Source organism: Oncorhynchus masou, chromosome 31 (assembly GCF_036934945.1).
Source record: "Oncorhynchus masou masou isolate Uvic2021 chromosome 31, UVic_Omas_1.1, whole genome shotgun sequence".
Lineage (NCBI taxonomy): Eukaryota > Metazoa > Chordata > Actinopteri > Salmoniformes > Salmonidae > Oncorhynchus > Oncorhynchus masou.
In genome coordinates this window covers 58,095,368-58,120,397 of record NC_088242.1, presented here as the reverse complement: position 1 = coordinate 58,120,397, position 25,030 = coordinate 58,095,368, and the positions used below count along the sequence as shown (strand labels likewise).

At 42.8% G+C, this 25,030-nt stretch overlaps 1 protein-coding gene across 1 annotated transcript in view; it reads left to right on the top strand.

Moving 5' to 3' along the window:
* The window catches only part of kdm7ab (lysine (K)-specific demethylase 7Ab), a 40,245-nt gene that overhangs the window by 659 nt on the left and 14,556 nt on the right, over positions 1 to 25,030 (top strand). The window lies entirely within an intron of this gene.

Genomic DNA, 25,030 nt, shown 5'->3' with positions numbered 1-25,030 from the left:
ACATCCTAAACCTTCATCTGTAGCTAAAAGTTTTTGTTACTGTGTTAACTAGTTGTCATGTCACGATTCATGCCTTGAGGATGCCATATTAACTTGCTTTTAACTTATTTCAAATAAGTGACTTGTGGGTTTGGGGGGCAATAAACAATAGGCAAGGCAACGGGTGTACTGCCGTCCACGCCAGTACAGGAAGAGGAAGTAGCCTGAATTCTAGAGAAACATTTTGATGTTGGAAAATGTTTGTCTCATCATTGAGAAATGGACCAAATGGGAGTGTTGGGTGGTCAAATCGAGGACGGGAATTTAAATGTCCCTTCCCGAACAAAGATGTCCTCATGGCGAGAGCCATCTAGCGTTAGAATTCAGAAACACATTTTTAAAGCAAGTGCACGTGTTTGACGTGTCCCTCGGAACATCATGTTTTCCCAAAGACGAAACTTGACATTGTTCCTAAGGGGCTAGGATAAGAGGTATGAATAAATTATCTATCACTACAGACACCCGGGTTCGTATCCAGGTTGTATCACAACAGGCCGTCATTGGGAGTCCCATTGGGCGGTGCACAATTGGCCCAGCGTCCGGGTTTGTAAATAAGAATTTGTTCTTAACGGACTTGCCTAGTTAAATATATAACATCTCACCCCAGTTGCTTGGTTCACGCCAATATGAGGCCTCTCATCATGCATGTCAGAGGTGGTCCACAGTATGGCACATTCTATCATGTTTAGCTTTACAGAAAAAAACAATTCTGCACTGAAACAGCTGCGTTTAACTATAAAGTGTGGTGCCAGGAACTGAGCAAGGAATTCATGACTTCTGCCTGCACGCCGAGAGAGATTGAGGCATGAACGCTGCACTACAACTCATTGTTTTCTCATTAACAAACAAGTGTGAGCAAGCTCACTATGGCCTAACTTAGTGCAGGCATGCCAAGGTTCACCTGGGACTGTGTGTCTGTCTACACACAAACGTGGTTTACTGAAGGCTCTCTCAACAAAGGGATTGTAGTTAGGAGCTTTTATCTCTTACACCCTCTCTTCCCTTATTCCTCTGTCCCCAAGGCCCGGATTGCTCTCCTGCATGGTAGATTACGCGGGCCCATTCACATCCCTTTTTGGTGGGGTTGCCTTGCCTGAGCCTGTGTGTTTTCTGTTGTTGGGAAACCTTCTTGTCTGCAGTGCTGCCTGCCACCAATGGGATTATGCTGTCTAGCCGCAGGCAGACGGTAGGCTGTGTTATTATCAGGAACTGAGCACAGGCCAGTTTGGGAGCTGGGGAGCTGCAGAGGGGAGTGTTCGGGGGGGATTAGGCTATTAGAAGCATTTTTGCTATTCATGCCAGACATTAAACTCTTACGGATGCTGTTCACACATTTTATATGCCTGGTTCTTTCTTCAGTCTCTTTCCTGGAGAGTGTTGCTTTCCTACTTTAATCAGTGGCATCAAATATGTTAATATTTAGATGGCTGCCTAGAATTCTGACACTCCAATGTGTGTGTGTGTGTTACACTGGCCATTTACACTATACAAGCGGCACTCTCCTAGCCACGCTAGCCTCACCCTCATGTGGGTGCTAGCAAGCAATCGGCAGATAACATAGAGGGGAAGTGTTGAGCCAGTAACCGAAAGGTCGCTGGTTCGAATCCAGAGCCGACTAGGTGTGTGGGGTGTCTGTGCTGTCGAGCGAATTGATCCTGTAAATTGCTCTGGATAAGAGTGCTTGCTAAAAACATTATACATAAAAAGGTAGTATTACTAATGTTCCCTCTAGTTTTTTGGGGCACTGAGTGCAAACTTGAACGATGTGAAAATTCTTTGTAACTTCCGGTGCGTGTTTACTGTGACCACTGAGGCTGTACCTCTTTTAAGTTACATTTTTGACAGTGGCCAAGTCGGCTACTGTGGCTATTTGATCATAATGTGGGCTTACCAGTGTCGCCTACCATTTAAAAAATAAACTATGGAGAAAAACGCATCCCATAACATTTTTACATGGAAATAGCTGTTTTATCATTCAGCCTACAATTTTTTGCCTAAAATGACATATCCAAATCTAACTGCCTGTTGCAAGGATATGCATATTCCTGGTACCATTTGAAAGGAAACACTTGAGGTTTGTGGAAATGTTAAAGGAATGTAGGAGAATAACACACAATAGATCTGGTAGAAGATAATACAAAAAAAACAACTGTTCTTTTGTACCATCTTTGAAGTGCAAGAGAAAGGCCATAATGTATTATTCCAGCCCAGGTGCAATATACATTTTGGCCACTAGCTGTGTATGTGCAAAGTTTGACTGATCAATGAACCATTGCATTTCTGTTCAATGTTGTATCAAGACTGCCCAAATATGCCTAATTTGTTTATTAATAACCTTATGTTCAAAATTGTGCACTCTCAAACAATAGCATGGTATTATTTCACTGTAATAGCTACTGTAAATTGGACAGTGCAGTTACATTAAGAATTTAAGCTTTCTGCCAATATCAGATAAGTCTATGTCCTGGGACATTTTCTTGTTACTTACAACCTCATGCTAATCACATTAGCCTACGTTAGCTCAATCGTCCAGAGGAAGGGACACTGATCCCAAAGAAGATCCCTTTACTCAGTACTTTATTGAAGCACCTTTGGAAGCGATTACAGCCTCGAGTCTTCTTGGTTATGACGCTACAAGCTTGGCACACTGTATTTGGGGAGTTTTTCCCATTCTTCTCTGCAGATCCTATCAAGCTCTGTCAGGTTGGATGGGGAGCATTGCTGCACAGCTATTTTCAGGTCTCTCCAGAGATGTTTGAATTGGTTCAAGTCCAGGCTCTGGCTGGGCCACTCAAGAACATTCAGAGACTTGTCCCAAAGCCACTCCTGCATTGTTTTGTGTGCTTAGGGTCGTTGTCCCGTTGAAAGGTGAACCTTCGCCCCAGTCTGAGCTCCTGAGAACTCTGGAGCAGGGTTTCATCAAGGATCTCTCTGTACTTTGCTCCGTTCATCTTTCCCTCAATCCTGACTAGTCTTCCAGTCCATGCTGCTGAAAAACAACCCCACAGCATGATGCCGCCACCACCATGCTACACCGTAGGTATGGTGCCAGGTTTCCTCCAGACGTGACTCAAACTTGGTTTCATCAGACTAGAGAATCTTGTTTCTCATGGTCCGAGAGTCTTTAAGCGAAATTTGGCAAACTCCAAGCGGGCTGCTCTGCCTTATACTGAGGAGTGGCTTCTGTCTGGCCACTCTACCACAAAAGGCCTGATGGGTGGAGTGCTGTAGAGATGGTTATCCTTCTGGAAGAGGAACTCTGGCGCTCTGTCAGTGACCATTGAGTTCTTGGTCACCACCCTGACCAAGGCCCTTCTCCTTCGTTTGCTCAGTTTGGCTGGGCGGCCAGCTCTAGGACGAGTCTTGGTGGTTCCAAACTTCTTCCATTTAAGAATGACGGAGGCCACTGTGTTCTTGGGGATCTTCAATGCTGCATACATTTTTTTTTTGTACCCTTCCCCAAATCTGTGCCATGACAATCCTGTCTTGGCACTCTACAGACAATTCCTTCGACCTCATGGCTTGGTTTTTGCTCTGACATGCACTGTCAATTATGGGACCTTATATAGACAAGTGTGTGCCTTCCCAAATCATGTCCAATCAATTGAATTTACCACAGGTGGATTCCAATCATGTTGTAGAAACTTCTCAGGGATGATTAATGGAAACAGGATGCACCTGAGCTTAATTTCAGGTCTCATAGTAAAGGGACTGAATATTTATGTAAAAAAAAATCAAATGCAGAAATATATTTTTTTACATTTGCAAACATTTCTAAAAACCAGTTTTCTCTTTTTCATTATGGGGTATTGTGTGTAGATTGAGAATTGTTTTATTTAATACATTTTTAAATAAGGCTACAACGTAACAAAATGTGGAAAAGTCGAGGTCTGAATACTTTTCTAATGCACTGTTACTTAAACAACCAAAGATTTCAAGAATAAAGACTGGTTTATACTATGTCTATCGACAGTTTGTCGCAGTGACATCATGAACATTCTATTCTCGTCCAATGTCAAATTTGTCGTTATCAAAAAATGTAAACTACAGGCTGCATGACATCAGCAGCCTGGTGGTCCAAAATAGCATAACTAGTGTATTTTAACACCAATAAACTCATCTGTTTTAAAAATTTATTTACTAAATGGCAATCTTGCAATCCCGGCAACTTGAACCAAAACATTGTTTAGAAAGTTGCTTTGTTTCAAGCTTGTTAGCTAGATAGCCAGTTCAAATAATGACCATATCATATAGCAACATCTCCACAACGTCTTCACTTTAGCTCATTTGTCTTCATTTTTACAGGAAAATAAACTCACAACCAGATCATTATTTACAAGTTAATGGCGAGCCAAGTACAGAAAATAGCTTACAGATGTGAGTGTGACGAAATAATAAAAGCAGGGTATTCTACCAGAGAATTTCATAACTTGGACACTGACTCGTTGGCCTAATGTTATATCCTAATTTGACTTTGGTGCAGGTCATGTTCTTCACATTACTGTCTCTGGTAAACACATACTATATAAAATCAAATCAAAGTGTATTTGTCACATGCACAGGATACAGAAGTTGTAGTGAAATGGTCACTTGCAAAGTGGAGTATTTTGTTTAGACAGCTAGCTTGCCAAACATTGAACCATAATCCCAACTCATAACATTACTACCCTGCATGAATCTGCAGGTAGCTAACCTACCAGGTTCAATGTTAGCTAGCTAACATTAGGCTATAACTAGCAATGCCAGTTAAATGCTGTATCCCTGAACAGGATGTTAGAGTTTTCTGGTGACTCTGCATAGGCCATGTAATGGAGAGCGTTTCTATTTATTAATATATATATATTTGAAAATAATGAATGATTATTATTTATTTCACTATTCAATGTCAAATGCCCATCACTAGTGTGCGTGTGTGACTGACTGAGGAAGACTGATTGCACTGCCACTGGCTTTAGGCAAGTTCAGCACTCCTCTATCAATGTCCTTGCAGGATGAAAATACTGGGGAGAGATTGATGATCCATGTGATTAAACCCTTAAGTTTTTAGTGGGATTGGTCTGGTGGTTTACTCTACACTATTTAGGCTGCTATTATGTTATTATGATTGCTTTGTGATGGGTGATATCATTTTAAGTGTGTGTGGCCACATACGAGAGGCTGACGTTTCATATAGATGTATTGCTTTACCTCTAATCATCCAATGTTACACTGCCCTTCATTTACAGTAATTGGTTTTGAGTCCTTTTACCGTATCCATTGAAATGCTATGTCTGTGTTAATCAGATCATAATCAAGATCAGATCAATGATGATTAAATAGGGAACATAAGCCTAATTCACATGGACAATAAATCAATTACATTTTATGAATGAAGTACAGCACTGGGAATATGTCGCCGACTAGTCCATTTCATTAAGTGCTTGGATAACACATTTTCAGGACTTCATAGCCTTCATTCAGTGAGTCTCATGGTAACTTTCAGGAAGTCATTTAACAGGAGAGAAACTATTTCAGCCTTAACTGGTAACAAAATTGTCCTCCGCCGATAGCCTAGCGATTAAATAATTATAAACGCATTGCGGTTGAATGCATTTAGTTGTGCAATTGACAAAGTATCCCCTTTCCCTAACCAGGTTTTCCACAATGGCAAAGCGATGTCAACCCTCTGCTCATTCATTGCTAAAGCACTGATCAAGCGAAGGTTGTCATGTGAGAAACTCTTGACCTGTCAGAAATTCGATGCATTTCATGCATGGCCTCTGACTATGGTTATTGTTATTGCATTGTAGCCCACTTGCCGTGCCCTGAGATATTTATGAAAACTAAGGAAACATAGTTGACGCATGGACATTGTAAATTATAGGATCTAGACAATGGCCTATGCCATTTTTCATACATGGGGTCCAAGAGTTTGTGCTGCTCCGGTTACTTGACGGTAACTCCTGGCCAAAGATTTCTGACCCATATACCCTGACCAAGAAAAACTCAGGTCCCTATAGGCTAATCATACAAGGGGTTTGTTGTGTGAAGCCTATGTTCTCAGCTTGGACCATGTCACAGGAAGTTGTCTCTGAGAGGCAGGCAAGACAGTGGCTTTGTCAGCAGAGGCCAAGGGAGGGGCTGCTTCCTCTGGTGTGGAGGTGACACTTCCTACACTCATTATTCTCCATGGTCCTTAAGCTCTGAAGAAATTTCTCGGCCGAGAGAGGCTGCAGCCTGGCGGTGTTCGAACCAATGACTGTATATGTTACTCACCACCTGGATTCGGTCTTATGTAGCAAAATTTTAATTTCAGTTTTTTATATCGGATAAAAGTAGAGACTCAGAGCTACAAAAGGGTATATCATACACTGTATTTTTTGAGGAACAATGGGACCACCTATGGGAGGAAGAATGTCAGCGCTGCTCGACAGTCGGAACGCTCCTTGGTGACAACACCAGGCTCCAGAGCATCGAAGCTGTAAAATAGGGAATAACAAAAAATCTGAAGACATTACAACCCTGCACAACATTAATTCACCTCCCAAGTTTAGATAAGAATAACCTCATACAAATAAAAAAACTATTTTTTACCCAGAAGTGCTGGTACCGCTTGATCTGTGGCAATGGCCTGAAGTACGGAGTCAGATGTTGTTGCCCTCTATAGTTTTCCACAAGCACCATACCATCCTCCAGTCCAATCAGCTGTGGGATGTTGACCCCTGTCACAGTGCTGTCCTTCACAACATCAGCAATCTCAGTGTTCACTCTGGTTTTTCTAAAGCGCTGCTTGATGAGGCCGAAGCACCAGTCCGGGGCCAACTTGGTGTGGCCTGTGATCAGGAAGTGAAGGTCCAGATTGTGATGGAGCTTGGTCCATCAGGCACAATACCAGAGCACACATTTGTTCTTGTTTTGGCCACTGCACTTATCACAATTCAGGTCCAACTCCGTAATTGGGGAAGAAATGGTGAGTGTAGTTGATGACTGCGCTGCTGCCTTTGCTTGCTTGGGCCAGCTCTCTTTTTGATGACTGTATGACTGGCGGATTAGAGTCGGGCATGTTCTACTGATTTAATGCTGAAAGACACATTCAAGATGCAAATATTTTAGCATTATTATACAATGGATGCGAAATGGCATCCTGAGAACATCACTACACACAGTTCAAACAGATCATGTTTGCTACTGTAGCTAGCCAGCCATTTTCATGTCAGCTGGTTAGCTAACAGCAAGCTAGCTAAAGTTAACCAAACACTAGCCTAAAGTTAACTAGCTAACATTAGGCTATAACTAGCAATGCGAAATGGCATTCTGAGAAAACATCACTAATGTTACACACGCTTCATACACAAGTTAATGTTAACTAGCAAGCCAGCCATCTAATGTTAGCGAGCTAACAGCAAGGTTTAACTTGGTATCTTTTGTTTAGACATGTCACGTTAACATTAGCTAGCTAGCTAGCTAAAAAATTAACTATAATCCCACTCTGTAGAGTAACGTTACAATACACACCGATTATCATAGCAAGCTAAAGTTAACAAAAAACATTAGGTTCAATGTTAGTTAGCCAGCTGGAGTTTGATGACTGGCTTGCTATCTAACAGCAAGCTTTTGTTTGCAATGAAAACAACTTTCGGACAAAATTAGAAACCTATAATATCTGAATCTGTAGCTAGATTCTTACCTGTATACATGGATGAAAGCTTCATGGCAGTCTGCAAACCCTTTTTATAAGACATCCTGTGTTTCCATTTAGTTTGCACAGCTTGTTTGGCCCGTTGTGTTCCACTGATTTCAAAACGTGTTATGAAATGAGTCAGCATTGTATGGCACAATCGTCATCCAGAAACGGACCTTTGTCAATAGCGCCTGATAAATTCCGGCCACCAATGTTATTGAGAGCAGTAGCAACATATTTGCAGTGCTCCATGGCTAACATATCTTTCGAAAAAACTGCAGTAAAAGGATAATCTACGCATTATGAGCAAGTCATTTTATAGATGCAAGCTGCAACACCGCAAACCAATTCAAACTCCTCTCTCGGCATATCCAGCCCATTCATTATCTCAGCCAATCATGGCTATCGGGAAGGTTTTCTGTGTCTAAACCAACTAGGCTTGTAATTTAACAATTTTATATGTATTTACAGATGACATAAGTTTGATATTAAGACACATGAAAGTTCACATGTTCGAGAAGGCATTTCTGCCAAAAAACACATTTTGATAAATATTTTTTACGTTCAAAACGCTCTCCTGTGAAGTCGTGACTTGCTACATACACCTTGTTTCCTGAGTCGCGTCACATATATGAATGCACAAAGCCATCAATCACATAACACCATTCATTCCTATGTGAAGACTCAATAGTGCATTGGAAGCCCAGGAAATCTGCTAAGATGGTGTCTCGTGGGAGAGTTATGTAGACACAGTATGTGCAGTTTGAGCTACTCCTAGGAAGTGATGTTGCAGGCTAGCTCAGTGCTGCTCCCTCATTGAGTATCTCAACTTGGCCAGCAGCATACCACCCTGCATCCCACTGCTGGCTTGCTTCTGAAGCTAGGCAGGGTTGGTCCTGGTGGGTCCCTGGATGGGAGCCAGATGCTACTGGAAGTGGTGTTGGAGGACCAGTAGGAGGCACCCTTTCCTCTGGTCTAAAAAATATCCCAATACCCCAGGGCAGTGATTGTGGACATTGCCCTGTGTAGGGTGCCGCCTTTCAGATGGGACGTTAAACGGGTGTCCTGACTCTCTGTGGTCACTAAAGATCCCCTGGCACTTATCGTAAGAGTTGGGGTGTTAACCCTGGTGTCCTGGCTAAATTCCCTATCTTGCCCTCATACCATCATGGTCACCTAATTTTCCCCAGGTTACAATGGCTCAATGGCTCATTCAACCTCCCCTCTCCCCTGTAATTATTCCCCAGGTTGTTGCTGTAAATGAGAATGTGTTCTCAGTCAACTTTCCTGGTAAAATAAGGGTTAAATAAAAGGCCAACTGGAGTACTGCAGGCAGCCATTAGTTACTAAATTATCCATACTTCTGTGTATGATTTTGTTTTAAACAATCAGTTCAAAAACATGCATCTGATATAATAGAACTAATTATTCGTACAATGATTGTCTTCAATTTTTAAAAATGTATTTACACAACGATTGACTCCAAAGATTTTCCTGTTTTGCAAACAATGCCTGCAGTACCGCAGTCGGCCTTGAACTTCTTGGCTTCAATGAGAAGAAGCAGTCGTTCCCCCCTGGTTCGAATAAAGAAGGACACAACCCATGAATGAGGGGGAAGAGTGAGTTTCTCTTCTGTTCTCTTCTCTGCGTTTCCTGCCTCTCGACTGTGAGTGAAGTCTTTATTTGTGAGAAGTTGCTCTCACAGATTCCTGCCCCTCGGCAAGTCTTTGTTCATGAATGACGTTAATTAATCAATATGAAGCTAACCTAGAAGAGGATGTTAATCGTCCGGTGAAATCGGTGACCGATGACTACCAAGGTCATAGCCAGGTATCTTGACTCATAGCCATATGAGCTATGTGCTCATAGCAGCTTAGACTCCCAGCTCAAATTCCATGGTTTCATCATGCGATGTGGTGGAAATGTGATCCAGAGAATCTGAAGGAGGAAATGTGTGTCTGGGGATAGGTTTGAGGCCCATTGTGGGAAACTAACCCTGGTCACGGCTGATTCTGATAATTCTGTTATCAAGCCTACCTTATGTGAATGTTCAGTGTGCTCTTGTGAATGAATAGGCTAGCACTGCCCTACCTATCACAAGCTTGGCACATACAAAGTTTAGCCTAAACCGAGAATAGTAGGCCTGTCTGTAAACTGGCCTGTTAGTAAGGTGCGGAAAATGTGTTTCCTCTATTCGAGTGAGAAAGACGTGCAGCTATTCAAAGCATTCACGTCTACAGTGCGTGAAACAGACGGAAACAAACGGAACCATTACCCCCCCAAAAATTAAACATTGTCACAATGATATTTGACAATTTAATGGGAACATCTCTTCTAAGCTGTCCATTTTTAGGGCTGTGACGGTCTTGGAATTTGAGGTTATGGTAATTGGCCAGGTCAATGTACGGTCATCCAACATAATCGTTGGGGGGGTGCATATCAGACTCAAAAGAAGCACTTGGCTTTTCTATGCAACTTGGCTTTTCTCTGCAACTTCACTATTACCATTAGTCATTATTACCTATAAATATTAGTCCAGTATACAAATTAAGAAATGTCAGATTGGAGAGGATTGTCACATTTTTCATAGATGTATGCCTAACTTATCCATGTCTTGTTGGCTTTTCTGCAATTTTTTTTTTTTTAATTCAATACGGATCATATTTCGACACACAAGTCCAATGTTTTTTTTTTCAAAATGTAACATCACACCCTGATGCTGTGGTCAATCGATGGACATCTAGACCTATAGAGAGAATCAGCGAACTCTCTCTCTCTCTCTCTCTCCACACACACATCCCTGTAAAAGAACCCGTCAATCAAAGCCACCAGCGTATGTCAGACACAAGAAAATATTTATTCTTTCCTTAAAACATATTTAAAAAAACCTAGGCCTACCTGAAGCTTTCTGAAATTAGGAAATAAGATGAATTGACAAGGAAAGTATGAATGGGAGAGGGAGTTACGCGATAGTATTAAATTGACAATCATTAAAATGGAAACAAATATACATGTCTGTAACTTAAGAAAAGATTACGCATTAAGTTATACCATGCCAGGTTGGAAAGGATTGGCGCATTGTCCATATTTATTTACAAGCAAACAATGGAAATATGCAAGTCCACACATCAAGTGCCATAGTCTTATAGGCTAGCGCTTCTACACCCCCGTGCATCTAGCGGTGTAGCTGTTGGAGCATCAAGCGACATTTGGATAGTGCAGATGCAGACCGTTTTAATTGACAGTCTAGCTTAAGTTAGCAGAACATTGGCTTATTCATTAGTAAATACCCCCACTATTAGGTAAAGTGTATCTACACGAAAATAAAGTTAATACATTTAGCTAATTTGGTCAATAATGTAGGCCTATTTAAAAGTTTTTGACTTATTTTATTTTCACGACTTTATCCATAAGCGTCATTTACACTATTATTAAATTACTGTCACAGCCCTATGTCCACCAACATTGTTCACCAACACTCAGCTTTGTCTAGAACTCCGGTATGGTGCAGAGGAATGGGGCTGCAGCTTCAGTCTCTGCCTGTATGGGTGTGTGAGCAGACGTGTTGTACAGGGAGACGGGAACGCTGCCAGTGTGTCTGCCATCACCATGGAGACACCTTTGTGCCACCACCAGTCTAGGTGAAGCAGAGGGCAGCCTCTGATAGATTGTGTTATTTGTTTGGAATTGCTTCTCAGTGCAGAGGCCAGGGGGAAATTACTGGAAATTTGAAAGTAGGGTGCTTCATAAGGGAACCCACCCAGTTATGTCCAATATCACCTTGATGACCCCCACTAACAGTACTCTTCAGGATTTTTTTGAGCACCATCAAACATGAACCAGGTTCTTGTAGCCGAATGTTGGCACCATGACCTCACGGATGCTACTAATAAAGACAGATGTCTTATTTCACACCATTGTCTGCTCAAATGTGTTTCTCCCCTTGATCAACACAATGAACCTCTGACTGCACATCTGACTAATGAACAACACCACTCGGACAAGATGGCAGGTCTCTTTAGAGCGAAGGCAATGAGGCGATGTATTGTCCGTGTCAGTCACTGGGTTCCTGGGCAGAGGAAGAGGATTTTCACCCTCATTGGCTCCTTATCTATCTCTGGAGTGCTGCTTCATTATGTTCCCTGCTAGTGCTGCTAGAACCCCCCCCCGCTCTTGGCAGACAGTACCCATTGTCGCCTTCTCAAGCACAGACAGTCACTCTCTAGAGGGATTTAAGCATTTTAAGGCATGACGCGTGCAGCCGGGGGCCAACAGCCATGGACTTGTTAGTCTGTTTTTTTCCCCCCTCCTTTCTAATCTGGCTAACATTGGACATATTTGAGGAGGGTTTCTTTACATTTAATCTTTATCCATGGTATTTTACTGGTATCCACCAGAACACCACATTTTTCACATTCAAGTCCAAAATAATACAAATATACACATAGCCAAGCTGATCTCCGGTGTTTGTTTTTTCCAAAGATACGTTCTCCCTCCCACATCAATAGTGGTGCAATACCACTGCAACCGCCTGATGTGTGTATGTAGGGAAACGCAACAGCAGCCATGCAAGGTGCAAATCCAACAGAATATAATTTATGTATTTAACCTTTTATTTAACTAGACAAGTCGGTTAAGAACAAATTTGTATTTACAATGACGGTCGACCTCGGCCAAATCCTAACGACGCTGGGCCAATTGTGCGCTGTCCTATGGGACTCCCAATCACGGCCGGTTGTGATACAGCCTGAAATGGAACCAGGTGGTGACGCCTCTAGCACTGAGACTCGGGAGCCCTAAGTGGGAGAAAGAAGTCTCTGTTACAATGGATATCCAAATCCACGATCTGGTTACTTCTAATTCCAAAAATAATGTTTTTGGTTTCAAAATATTTATTTACTTATTTTCGGTTACCTACGGCACTACCCACAATGCTCTATTGCTACTGTCCTTCAGGGAACCTACTCTGGTACAGAGTTTGTTTGCTAGCTCGAGCTGGCTAACGTTAACCACTCAACAGGCTAGCATGTAATTACATTCCATACCTAGTGTTGGCAGTGGTAAACTACAATTAATGATGTATATAAACCCTGGATTGCTGAAGCTATGGATTAGCCAATGAGAGGCTTTGAGGCCACCGGTTGGCCATACTGGCACTCCCCAGAAGAAGCCACCCTCCATAGGAGTTAATGGAATTCTACAGTATTTCAATTAAGTTACATGTACAGTGCCTTGTGAAAGTATTCGCCCCCCCTTGAACTTTGCGAACTTTTGCCACATTTCAGGCTTCAAACATAAAGATATAAAACTGTATTTTTTTGTGAAGAATCAACAACAAGTGGGACACAATCATGAAGTGGAACGACATTTATTGGATATTTCAAACTTTTTTAACAAATCAAAAACTGAAAAATTGGGCGTGCTAAATTATTCAGCCCCTTTACTTTCAGTGCAGCAAACTCTCTCCAGAAGTTCAGTGAGGATCTCTGAATGATCCAATGTTGACCTAAATGACTAATGATGATAAATACAATCCACCTGTGTGTAATCAAGTCTCCGTATAAATGCACCTGCACTGTGATAGTCTCAGAGGTCCGTTAAAAGCGCAGAGAGCATCATGAAGAACAAGGAACACACCAGGCAGGTCCGAGATACTGTTGATTTTTTTATGTTTAGCTCATGTAATTTTTAAAGTATGCATTAAGGTGTCTGTTTTAGAATAAATATGGCAAAAACAAACGTAGACATTTACAAATGCGTTTCTATAGCTTCCAAAATATTTTTTACAATGTGGGAGAGTGCCAAGATAGAGGTGCGGTGACTTCAAAACAGTGCCCCCTGTCAGTCATCTACTATGTGTATGTGTATGTATAGATGTCTATCTCTCTCTCTCATTGGCTACAATCCACCAATAATGAGGAAGTGTGATTTTAAACAAGCTATTATTGGTATCACCAATCCATGAGCATTCCCCACATGTGGGAAATCTTGCATATTCAGCAGGCAGGCTCTTTGTCCCTTCTTGCCTCGGTCTCACGAAAGGGGAAAATCATTCTTGCTTGCTGCAACTGTTTAGTACCTTGTCTGTTCATAGTTTTTTTTGTCCTTTTATTTGTTTCGTCAACTTTTCGGCCTGTTCTCTGTGATGTAGACTAACCGAGTTTTCTAACTTTTCAAACATGGATTAGTGCTAGCTGACTCACAGCTGAGTCTGTACTGTGCTGTTGTGATCATTTCCACCTGCCTGTTCCACCTTCCTTCGATCGCCGGCTTGTTGAATGTTTCCCTCATCTCCTGTGCCCTCTGCCGCATCTGGACTATTGTCTCTGGAATCGATCTACATTGGATTTTCCTCGCTAGATCTCTTGGATTACCCTTTCCCTCAGCCCGGTGAAATGGCCTCTACCTCTGAAGCACCTCTCTTCCTGGCTCTCGCATTAGTAACTCAGCCACTCTTTTAACATCTGATGGGACCCAGCTGTCAATCTGTAAGTCTCTGCTGTCTCTTTGCTTTTGATCAGCTCGATTTGTTTTAGTTGTGTTCTGTGGATTCCTGCCTATGCTAGTTGGTCTCAAGTTGTTAACAATGTTTGGCTCTGGCTTGCTACCTATGCTGATTGTGGTGGTTGGCTGGCTAGGCTAGTTAGCAGACTAAAATAGTTAATGTTGTCAGATGGCTGGCTAGCTTGTTGGCTAAGATAATGCATATAACTGATTTAGGTGACATTATGTATCTCCAAAATTTTGGTGTACTTTAATGTGGCTCAATTCACTATTAAAGCTGTAAATTAGCTAGCTAGGTGTTGAAAGCTGCTGGCTGACTCATGCAATGCTAACGTAGTAGGGTTAGTAGGGCTAACGTTATTTGGCTAGCAACTTTGCAAGCTCATTTGTAACGGTAAATTCATAATATAAAGTTGGCTGAAAATTGAATTGAAACCAGTAGTCATGAAGGCACACGATTAGGTCTAATTTGAAGTGATACATTTTGAAGATATGTCGAAGTACCTTGTAGGGAATAGACTGACTGGCTGGGTCCTCTGACAAGTTGCCCCTCAAAATGTTTTATGTAATGACTCAAAAAATAGAAAAGTGAGGTTTTAACTTTGCGTTGGGCTTTTTGATGCGTATACTAATGCAAATCCATGTTACATGTGGTTACGTTTTTGAGACTGGGGGTAACCACGGCACCAGGAAAGAGCGGAGCTCACCTCTGGATCTCCATCACATGCTCATTGCTCCCATCATGCTCCTTTCTTCGTCTGTCTCTGTAAGCTCACTGATTAGTTGCTCTCAGTGAGGTGCTGGTGATCTTGCTGTGTTTGGCTTCCTTCCGCTAGGCTAGAGACTCCTAGCCACAGGAGTGAGCTGCATGACTGAGAAAGTGGCATCATTCTCTCCATGTCTGAAGAGGAGATGAAAACAAAGGCAGAATGGTATAGCTTAGTAACAGAAGAACGTCACTGGCTCGGGGTGGAGGTGAGCCTGAAGTGGTGTTGAGTACAGTTGTCTGTAGTTGAGCTTAATTTCTTCTGCCCTGTACTATTTTGATTTGTTCTGTTTCACTTCTTTTAGGTTAGGCCTAAGCCTACTCTGACATAATTATCGGGTTGCCTGGTGACTAATGTGTTTCCTGAGAGGGTGGTTGTTTCATCATTAGCCTGCTCTGCAACAAAGGGAGCTGTGAGTCATTATTAGCTCTGTGTCCTTCACACTCCGTAATAGTGAGTGGAAGTAGCAGTGTGTGAGAATACAGGGCCCACTGTTCCAATGCACAACTGCAGTCATGACGTAGGGAGAGGGTGTGTGGTTTGTAGTCAGTTCCGGACCGTCTCTCAGAGCCAGACATTCTCAATAACACACACTGCCACTGTGTGATTAGTCACCCGGTTTTCAGTGGGGCTATGTTCTGAAGATGTGGACTCTTTAGGTGAAATAAGCTGACAAATCAGTGGTGTTGTCATCAAGAGTCTGGCAGACTCTCTTAAGGCCAGGTACTACATCCCCCCCTCCCCTAATCATATTACAATCAACTTTTACCAGCTGAATGTAGACACAAATGACTTGTATTTTTTTTCTGAAATATTTAACTAAATATGCAAATAAGGTGATGTCGTCTCATTAAGTATGAACATATGTGTACAGTGGGGCAAGAAAGTATTTAGTCAGCCACCAATTGTGCAAGTTCTCCCACTTAAAAAAAAGATGAGGCCTGTAATTTTCATCATAGGTACACTTCAACTATGACAGACAATGAGAAAAAAAAAAATCAGAAAATCAAATTCATTAAAAATCCTACAATATATTTGCAAATTATGGTGGAAAATAAGTATTTGGTCACCTACAAACAAGCAAGATTTCTGGCTCTCACAGACCTGTAACTTCTTTAAGAGGCTCCTCTGTCCTCCTCTCGTTACCTGTATTAATGGCACCTGTTTGAACTTGTTATCAGTATAAAAGACACCTGTCCACAACCTCAAACAGTCAAACTCCAAAGGACACCAGAAACAAAATTGTAGACCTGCACCAGGCTGGGAAGACTGAATCTGCAATAGGTAAGCAGCTTGGTTTGAAGAAATCAACTGTGGGAGCAATTATTAGGAAATGGAAGACATACAAGACCACTGATAATCTCCCTCGATCTGGGGCTCCATGCAAGATCTCACCCAGTGGGGTCAAAATGATCACAAGAACGGTGAGCAAAAATCCCAGAACCAAAAAAGGTGACCTAGTGAATGACCTGCAGAGAGCTGGGACCAAATTAACAAAGCCTACCATCAGTAACACACTACGCCGCCAGGGACTCAAATCCTGCAGTGCCAGACGTGTCCCCCTGCTTAAGCCAGTACATGTCCAGGCCCGTCTGAAGTTTGCTAGAGAGTATTTGGATGATCCAGAAGAAGATTGGGAGAATGTCATATGGTCAGATGAAACCAAAATATAACTTTTTGGTAAAAACTCAACTCGTTGTGTTTGGAGGACAAAGAATGCTGAGTTGCATCCAAAGAACACCATGCCTACTGTGAATCATGGGGGTGGAAACATCATGCTTTGGGGCTGTTTTTCTGCAAAGGGACCAGGACGACTGATCCGTGTAAAGGAAAGAAAGAATGGGGCCATGTATCGTGAGATTTTGAGTGAAAACCTCCTTCCATCAGCAAGGGCATTGAAGATGAAACGTGGCTGGGTCTTTCAGCATGACAAATCCCAAACACACCACCCGGGCAATGAAGGAGTGGCTTCGTAAGAAGCATTTCAAGGTCCTGGAGTGGCCGAGCAAGTCTCCAGATCTCAACCCCATAGAAAATCTTTGGAGGGAGTTGAAAGTCCGTGTTGCCCAGCAACAGCCCCAAAACATCACTGCTCTAGAGGAGATCCGCATGGAGGAATTGGCCAAAATACCAGCAACAGTGTGTGAAAACCTTGTGAAGACTTACAGAAAACATTTGACCTCTGTCATTGCCAACAAAGGGTATATAAAAGTATTGAGAAACGTTTTTGTTATTGACCAAATACTTGTTATTGACCAAATACTTATTTTCCACCATAATTTGCAAATAAATTCATTAAAAATCCTACAATGTGTTTTTCTGGATTTTTTTTTCTCATTTTGTCTGTCATAGTGTACCTATGATGAAAATTACAGGCCTCATCTTTTTAAGTGGGAGAACTTGCACAATTGGTGGCTGACTAAATACTTTTTTGCCCCACTGTATATCACGCAAACCAGTTATTGTGGACACTGGATGAAGTCAGCGTAAATATTTTGTTAAGACACTACAGGACCAGACTTGTCCAGAGCAAATTGTGGATAAATACTTTTTTCATCATTCTGTCTGTAAAAATCTACAGTACCAGTCAAAAGTTTGGACACACCTACTCATTCAAGGGTTTTTCTTTGTTTTCACTATTTTCTACATTGTAGAATAATAGTGAAGACATCAAAACTATGAAATAACACATATGGAATCATGTAGTAAACAAAGTGTTAAACAAATCAAAATATACTTTAGATTCTTCAAAGTAACCACCCTTTGCCTTGACAGCTTTGCACACTCTTGGCATTCTCTCAACCAGCTTGATGAGGATTGCTTTTCCAACAATCTTGGAGTTCCCACATGCTGAGCACTTGTTGGCTGCTTTTCCTTCAGTTTGTGGTCCAACTCATCCCAAACCATCTCAATTGAGTTGACATCTGGTTATTGTGGAGGCCAGGTCATCTGAAGCATCACTCGCCTTGGTCAAATATCCCTTACACAGCCTGGAGGTGTGTTTTGGGTCATTGTCCTGTTAAAAAACAAATGACAGTCCCACTAAGCTCAAACCAGATGGGGTGGCGTATCGCTGCAGAATGCTGTGGTAGCCATGCTGGTTAAGTGTGCCTTGAATTTTAAATTAATCACTGAGAGTGTCACCAGCAAAGCACCATCACACCACCTCCTCCATGTTTCAAGATGGGAACCACTCATGCGGAGATCATCTGTTCACCTACAGGGGGTGGTGAGATGTTGACCGGGGTAGGGGTAGCAGGTGGAAAGCATGGCCAGCAGTGGAAAGATGCTTTGAAATTATTGTAGATTTATCGGTGGTGACACTGTTTCCTATCCTCAGTGCAGTGGGCATCTGTGAGGATGGGCTTTTATTCTCCATGGACTTTAGTGTCCCAAAACTTTTTGGAATTGCTAGCCTTCGGTTTCCTAACTGACTGAGAATATTGGTTCCTGACTTCCCTGAAAAGATGCATATCGCGGGGGCTACTTGATGCTAATGCAGTACGCCACAGGATGTTCTTGTGCTGGTCAAGGGCAGTCAAGTCTGGGGTGAACCAAGGGCTGTATCTGTTCTTAGTTCAAATTTTTTATGGGGCATGCTTATTTAAGATGGAGAGGAAAGCACTTTTGAAGAGCAACCAGACATCCTCTACTGATGAGATGAGGTCAATATTCTTCCAGTATACAAGCGAGCAGGCCTTTCTCATCGACCTGACCCGGAAGTGTTTTAAGGAGTGTTTGACAGTGGTGAGGGGTGGTCATTTGACCGCGGACCCATAACGCACGCAGGTAATGAGGCAGTGATCGCTGAGATCCTGGTTGAAGACAGCAGAGGTGTATTTAGAGGGCAAGTTGGTCAGGGAGATATCTTAAGAGATTGCCCATGGTTTTGGATTTAGGGTTGTACCTGGTAGGTTCCTTGATAATTTGTGCGAGATTGAAGGCATCAGATTGTAGGACGGCCAGGGTGTTAAGCATGTCCCAGTTTAGGTCTCCTAATAGTATGAACTCTGAAGATAGATGGGTGGTGATCAGTTCAAATATGGTGTCAAGGGCACAGCTGGGGGCTCAGGGGGTCTATAACAAGCAGAAATGGTGAAAGATTTATTTCTGGGAAGGTGTATTTTTTTTTAAAGTAGAAGCTTGAATTGTTTGGTCACAGAACTGGATAGTATGACAGAACTCTGCATGCTAACTCTGCAGTAGATTGCAGTTCTATCTTGTTCGAAAATGTAGCGATGAAAATTTAAGGAGTTTTGGTGGCCTTCCTAAACCAGGATTCAGATACGGCTAGTACATCTGGGTTGGCGTGTGCTAAATCATTGAATAAAACAAACTTAGGGAGGAGGCTTCTAATGTTAACATGCATGAAACCAATGCTTTTACGGTTACAGAAGTCAACAAATGAGAGCGCCTGTGGAAAGGGAGTGATGCTGGTGGCTGCAGGGCCTGGGTTAACCTCTACATCACCAGAAGAACGGAGGAGTAGGATAAGAGTACGGCTAAAGTAAAAAAAAAATGGTTGTCTAGTCCTTTCGGAACAGAGAGTAAAAGGAGCAGGTTTCTGGGCGCGGAAGAATAGATTCAAGGCATAATGTACAGACAAGGAAGGGTATGGTAGGATGTGAGTACAGTGGAGGTAAGCCTAGGCATTGAGTGACAATGAGAGAGGTTTTGTCTCTAGAGACACCATTTAAGCCAGGTGCGGTCACCGCATGTTTTGGGGGTGGAACATGAGATAAGGCATATTTAGCAGGGCTGGAGGCTCTACAGTGAAATAAGACAAAAATTACTAACCAAAACCGCAATAGACAAGGCATATTGACATTAGGCAGAGGCGTGTGTAGCCGAGTGACCATAGGGTCCAGTGAGTAGCTAGGCTGGAAGCACGGCGATTCAGACTGCTAGCAGGCTGGGGCTAGCAGATGGGCCTCAGGTGGACGTCGCAACGGAAGAGCCTGTTGAAACCCCCTCGGACGGTTATGTCGGCAGACCAGTCGTGATGGATTGGTGGGGCTCCGCGTCGGCAGCAAGGGGTCCAGGCCAATTGGCAAAAGAGGTAATTGAAGCCCAGGAATTATCTGATGGATTTCTTCACCTAGCTGGGAGATGGGCCAAGCTCGAGGCTAGCTCCAGGCTAACTGGTGCTTGCTTGGGGACAGAGACGTTAGCCAGGAGTAGCCATTCGGATCCGGAGTAAAGTTTCAGATGTGGGGGTGGGAATCCAGAGATGTGGTAGAGAAAAGCAGTCCGAAATGCTCTGGATTGATATTGAGCTGTGCAGGCTGGCAGGAGTTGCCCGAGCTGAGGCTGGCAGATGTCCAAGTTAACGGTGATAACCACTAGCAGTGGCTAACTGACTAGTAGCTAGGGGTTCTGGTTCTAAAGTGTAAAAAATGGCAGATCCATACCACATTGGGTGAGGTGGGTTGCAGGAGAGTATGTTCAGTCCGTAGGTGGAAAATGAGCTAAAAAATATATACGAAGAAAAATGATATATGGCGGGGACAAGACAATCAAAACAGACATCCCACTGCTACTCCATCTTGGTTACCTCATGAAGCTGGTTGAGAGAATGCCAAGAGTGCAAAGGGTGGCTACTTTGAATAATCTAAAATATATTTTGATTTGTTTAACACTTTTTTGTTGTTGTTGGTAACTACATGATTCCATATGTGTTCATAGTTTTGTCTTCACGATTATTCTACGATGTAGAAATAAAGAAAAACCATTGAATGATTCAAAGCTTTTGACTGGTACTATATAAAAATGTTTTGGACAGTTACACGCTGGAATTAAAATGCACATGATGAATGAGAGAATAGACTGGCTGCGTGTGTCTACGGCATCAGCTCGTCAAATCAGAAATCAAGTCTATTCTCGCGTCTACTTGCTGCAATGCTGGTAAAATAAGCAGATAAATTGAGTCAGTCGTTTGTTGAAAAGGAATTGTAGGAATTGTTATGATCTTTCCTAAGTAGACTAAAGATGTAGTTTCAATTGTATTGGGCTGTAAGCTAAGGTTTCAGCCAAATAGGCTACATATTTGAAAACAATTGCAGCCCACTTGTATTGTTTTCGATCATAGGCATGTAGTTAAGGCAGACTATGGCTGGGAAACTTGAAGAACTCTGATTTTTCAAGAGAATACTACTATGTAGATGAACGAGACTAGCTAAATTCTTTTATAAGCTGCTCGGGTATTCTAGCTTCAACTCTCCTCACGTTCGTGAGCTAACATAACTGTTTAGCACAGGCAGGTACGGAGGCTCCCGTAGGACATATAAGGTGTATCAAAAGGAACACACAACAATAATTCACAAGGACTACATAGTAATGAACATAACAAATACAACTGATTTTATTATGGATTCACATGACAATTTAAGTTGGCATACACTACATGGTGTAAGTGAATTGACCCTCTACTCTCTGTTTACTGCTTCCCTTGTTTCCTGCAATTACGCTCAGATCAAAGCAGATATCAGCTGGAACTGCTCCCAGGCCTGCCTCTGGGCACTGAACAGAAAATGTTTGTTTTCAGCCTGTTGGCCGGTCCTCTTCTCCACCTTAACCTGTGGCACCCTCCCCTCACACCAGTGTTCCGTCCAGCCTGACGGAAGGGGAGAGCTGGACGCTTTGATGTGGGCACCTCAACTGTTGCTCCAGCGGGGCTAGTTCCCACACTCTGTGGCCTAATGGATGCCACCCTCCACCACTGTCCCAAAGTAGACCAAACATCTGGAGCCACGAATCAGCCTGTGTAGGAGGTTAAACCACAACACCATGAGGGGGGACCACTGTCATTCCCAGGGCATAGGAGGCTAACTCTGGTCAATATTTTTCACACTTCAGCATTCTACGGTACAAAGAATGTTGGACATAAACAGAATAAAGCTTTGTTTTGTGACATGTCAATGTCATATGAGAAACCTTTTTGGGGTGGACGGGCGGCCTGCCTGTGTTACCCAATGTTCATTTTATGCATGCTTCCAACCAGTTGCAAAAGCGTCTGAAATTTTCAATGGGAATTTAAGCCCTGGAATTTGGGGAATCTTGCTTAAATTCATAAAAAAATGTTTTTTTGTGGGATACACAAGGCAATTCTAGTTCTTGTGGCATATTTTGGTTAAACTATCTCCAATTCAATGGAATTACAATCCTCTGCATGCACAGGGCATTCTTCCATCACATGCGCAGTGCACTTTTACATCACATGTACAGCTGATTCTCAAGATCTTGAACTCGAATGAGATGCTATTGAGCCCACACTACTACACTGTCTGAGCCGTGGAATTGTATTGAATACTTTTATAATCTTTACAGGAAAATGCCACGGCACTATCTGATGTGTGGAGACATTGCACTGCAGCTAATGTAGAAGGAAAAGCTGTGTACATTAGTAAATACTGTGCCAAATCATGTGTGAAGAATGCAACAAAGATGCAGAATCATCTAGCCAAGTGCATAAAGTTCCCTCAGCGCTCACAACAAGCGACCACAACAAAATTCCCTCTACTTCTATTCGAGGTGAAAATGATGAATCAGACACCTTATCGATAGCAACAGCTCATGGTCTTCCTGGAATCAGAAGTTGTTTTAACTCTATGGTGGAACGTAGTCAGAGAAATGCTGATGAATGTCTTGCTCGAGCCATGTATTCAACTGGTTCACCTCTGATGCTCACATGTAATGTGTATTGGAAGAGATTTCTGAGTGTTCTTTGCCCAGCATACACCCCTCCAACCAGACATGCTTTATCTACTCATTTGCTGGATACCGAGTTCAACAGAGTTCAAGTGAAGGTCAAGCAAATCATATAGAAAGCAGATGTATTGCAATCATCTCTGATGGGGTGGTCGAATGTTCATAGGCAAGGAATAATTAACTACATCTCCACCCCTCAACCAGTATTCTACGAGAGCACAGACACAAGGGACAACAGACACACCGGTCTCTACATTGCAGATGAGCTGAAGGCAGTCATCAATAACCTTGGACCAGAGAAGGTATTTGCACTGGTGACCGACAATGCTGCGAACATGAAGGCTGCTTGGTCTAAAGTGGAGGAGGCCTACCCTCACATCACACCCATTGGCTGTGCTGCTCATGCATTGAATCTGCTCCTCAAGGACATCATGTCACTGAAAACAATGGATACACTCTACAAGAGAGCCAAGGAAATGGTTTGGTATGTGAAGGGTCATCAAGTTGTAGCAGCAATCTACCTCACCAAACAAAGTGAGAAGAATAAGAGCATCACATTGAAGCTGCCCCAGCAATACCCGTTAGGGTGGTGTTGTCAACATGTTTGACAGTCTCCTGGAGGGGAAGGAGTCTCTCCAAGAAATGGCCATATCAGAGTCGGCCGATATGGACAGCCCCATCAAGAGGATCCTCCTGGATGATGTATTTTGCGAGAGAGTGGTAAGCAGCTTGAAACTCCTGAAACCTATAGCAGTAGCCATTGCACGGATTGAGGGAGAAAATGCCATCCTGTCTGATGTTCAGACTCTGCTTGCAGATGTGAGAGAAGAAATCCGTACTGCCCTGCCCACTTCACTGTTGTTCCAAGCAGAGGAAACTGCAGTTCTAAATACATCAAAAGGCGTGAAGACTTCTGCCTAAAGTCCATACACGCCACAGCGTACATGTTGGACCCCAGGTATGCTGGCAAGAGCATCCTGTCTGGTGCAGAGATCAACAAGGCCTATGGTGTCATCACTACCGTGTCTCTCCACCTTGGCCTGGATTAGGGCAAGGTTCTTGGCAGTCTGACGAAGTACACTTCCAATCAAGGGCTTTGGGATGGAGATGCAATATGGCAGTCGTGCCAACATATCTCATCAGCCACCTGGTGGAAGGGACTTTGTGTATCTGAAGCTCTTTCCCCTGTTGCCTAAATCATCCTCCAAATCCCACCAACATCAGCCGCCTCAGAGCGCAACTGGCCCTTGTTTGGGAACACGCACGCAACAGGCTGACCAATACAATGGTTGAAATATTGGTGGTCATCCGGGCAAATGTTTTGACTTTTTGAGCCTGAAAACGAACCATCCTCAAGGTTGGAAAGTGACAGTGAAGATGAGGCCTAAGAGTCTGATGTTCAAGAGGTGGACATTGATGAGGTCCAGGGAGATGACATGGAAGCCTGAGCGGAAGACATCCAAAGCTTTGGTTTCTAGACTATCATTTTGCAGATATGTTGAAAACGTTTTTGGGAGATGCGATGGATCATTGGAGATCATTCAATATTCCAATTTGTTGTTCAGTGAAATCATCCCATATGAAGAGTCAACTAATTTAATTAAAGTTCAATTCGTAACTATACTTTTATATTCCCACATAGTTTCCACCTCCTGAATATTCCCCAAAATGTGCAACCCTAGTTAAGGGTCAAGAAGATTGTTCTGAGAGAGATAAAGAGACAGTTGATCAGAGACAGCACGCTCAAGTGTTTTGGAAAGAAAAGACAGGTCTATAGTTTTTGATATCAGATGAGTCGAGTGGGCAGGTTGGCCAGACCTCACTAGTTGTAGGATGTCATCTGGAGAGAGAGGGGAGAAAGAGGTCAAGGCGTAGCATAGTTCTGTGTGAGGGAGACCAGTGGACTCAATAGGCTGAGTGAATGAGTAGTGGATGTCATCAACCTTTTATTTTCAAAGTGATTGACAAAGTCGTCCGCGGGGGTGGGGGGGGTGGAGGATTAAGGAGGGAGGAGCAGGTGGAAAAGAGTTTCCAAGGGTTCGAGGCAGAAGCTTGAAATGGCTACCCCAGATTTACCACAGATTTATAGTTCTCACTCTTCATTGAGGGGGTTGAAGTTGTTGAAGTTATTTGACAAATGGATCAGGATGGCAGGATGTTTTGTATGTGAAAAGAAGTGTGATTTTGATAAAGCCCTCTTAGATTTGGATTCCCTGCATTCCTAAAGCTTAAAACCACTGACAAGTTTAAAGATGGCAACTTTGAGACTTTCCTTTCCTCCCAATCCCTGCCTAATACAGATGGCTGTTGATGTGTACCCTAGTTGGTTGACCACTTGGCTGGATCCCTTCTT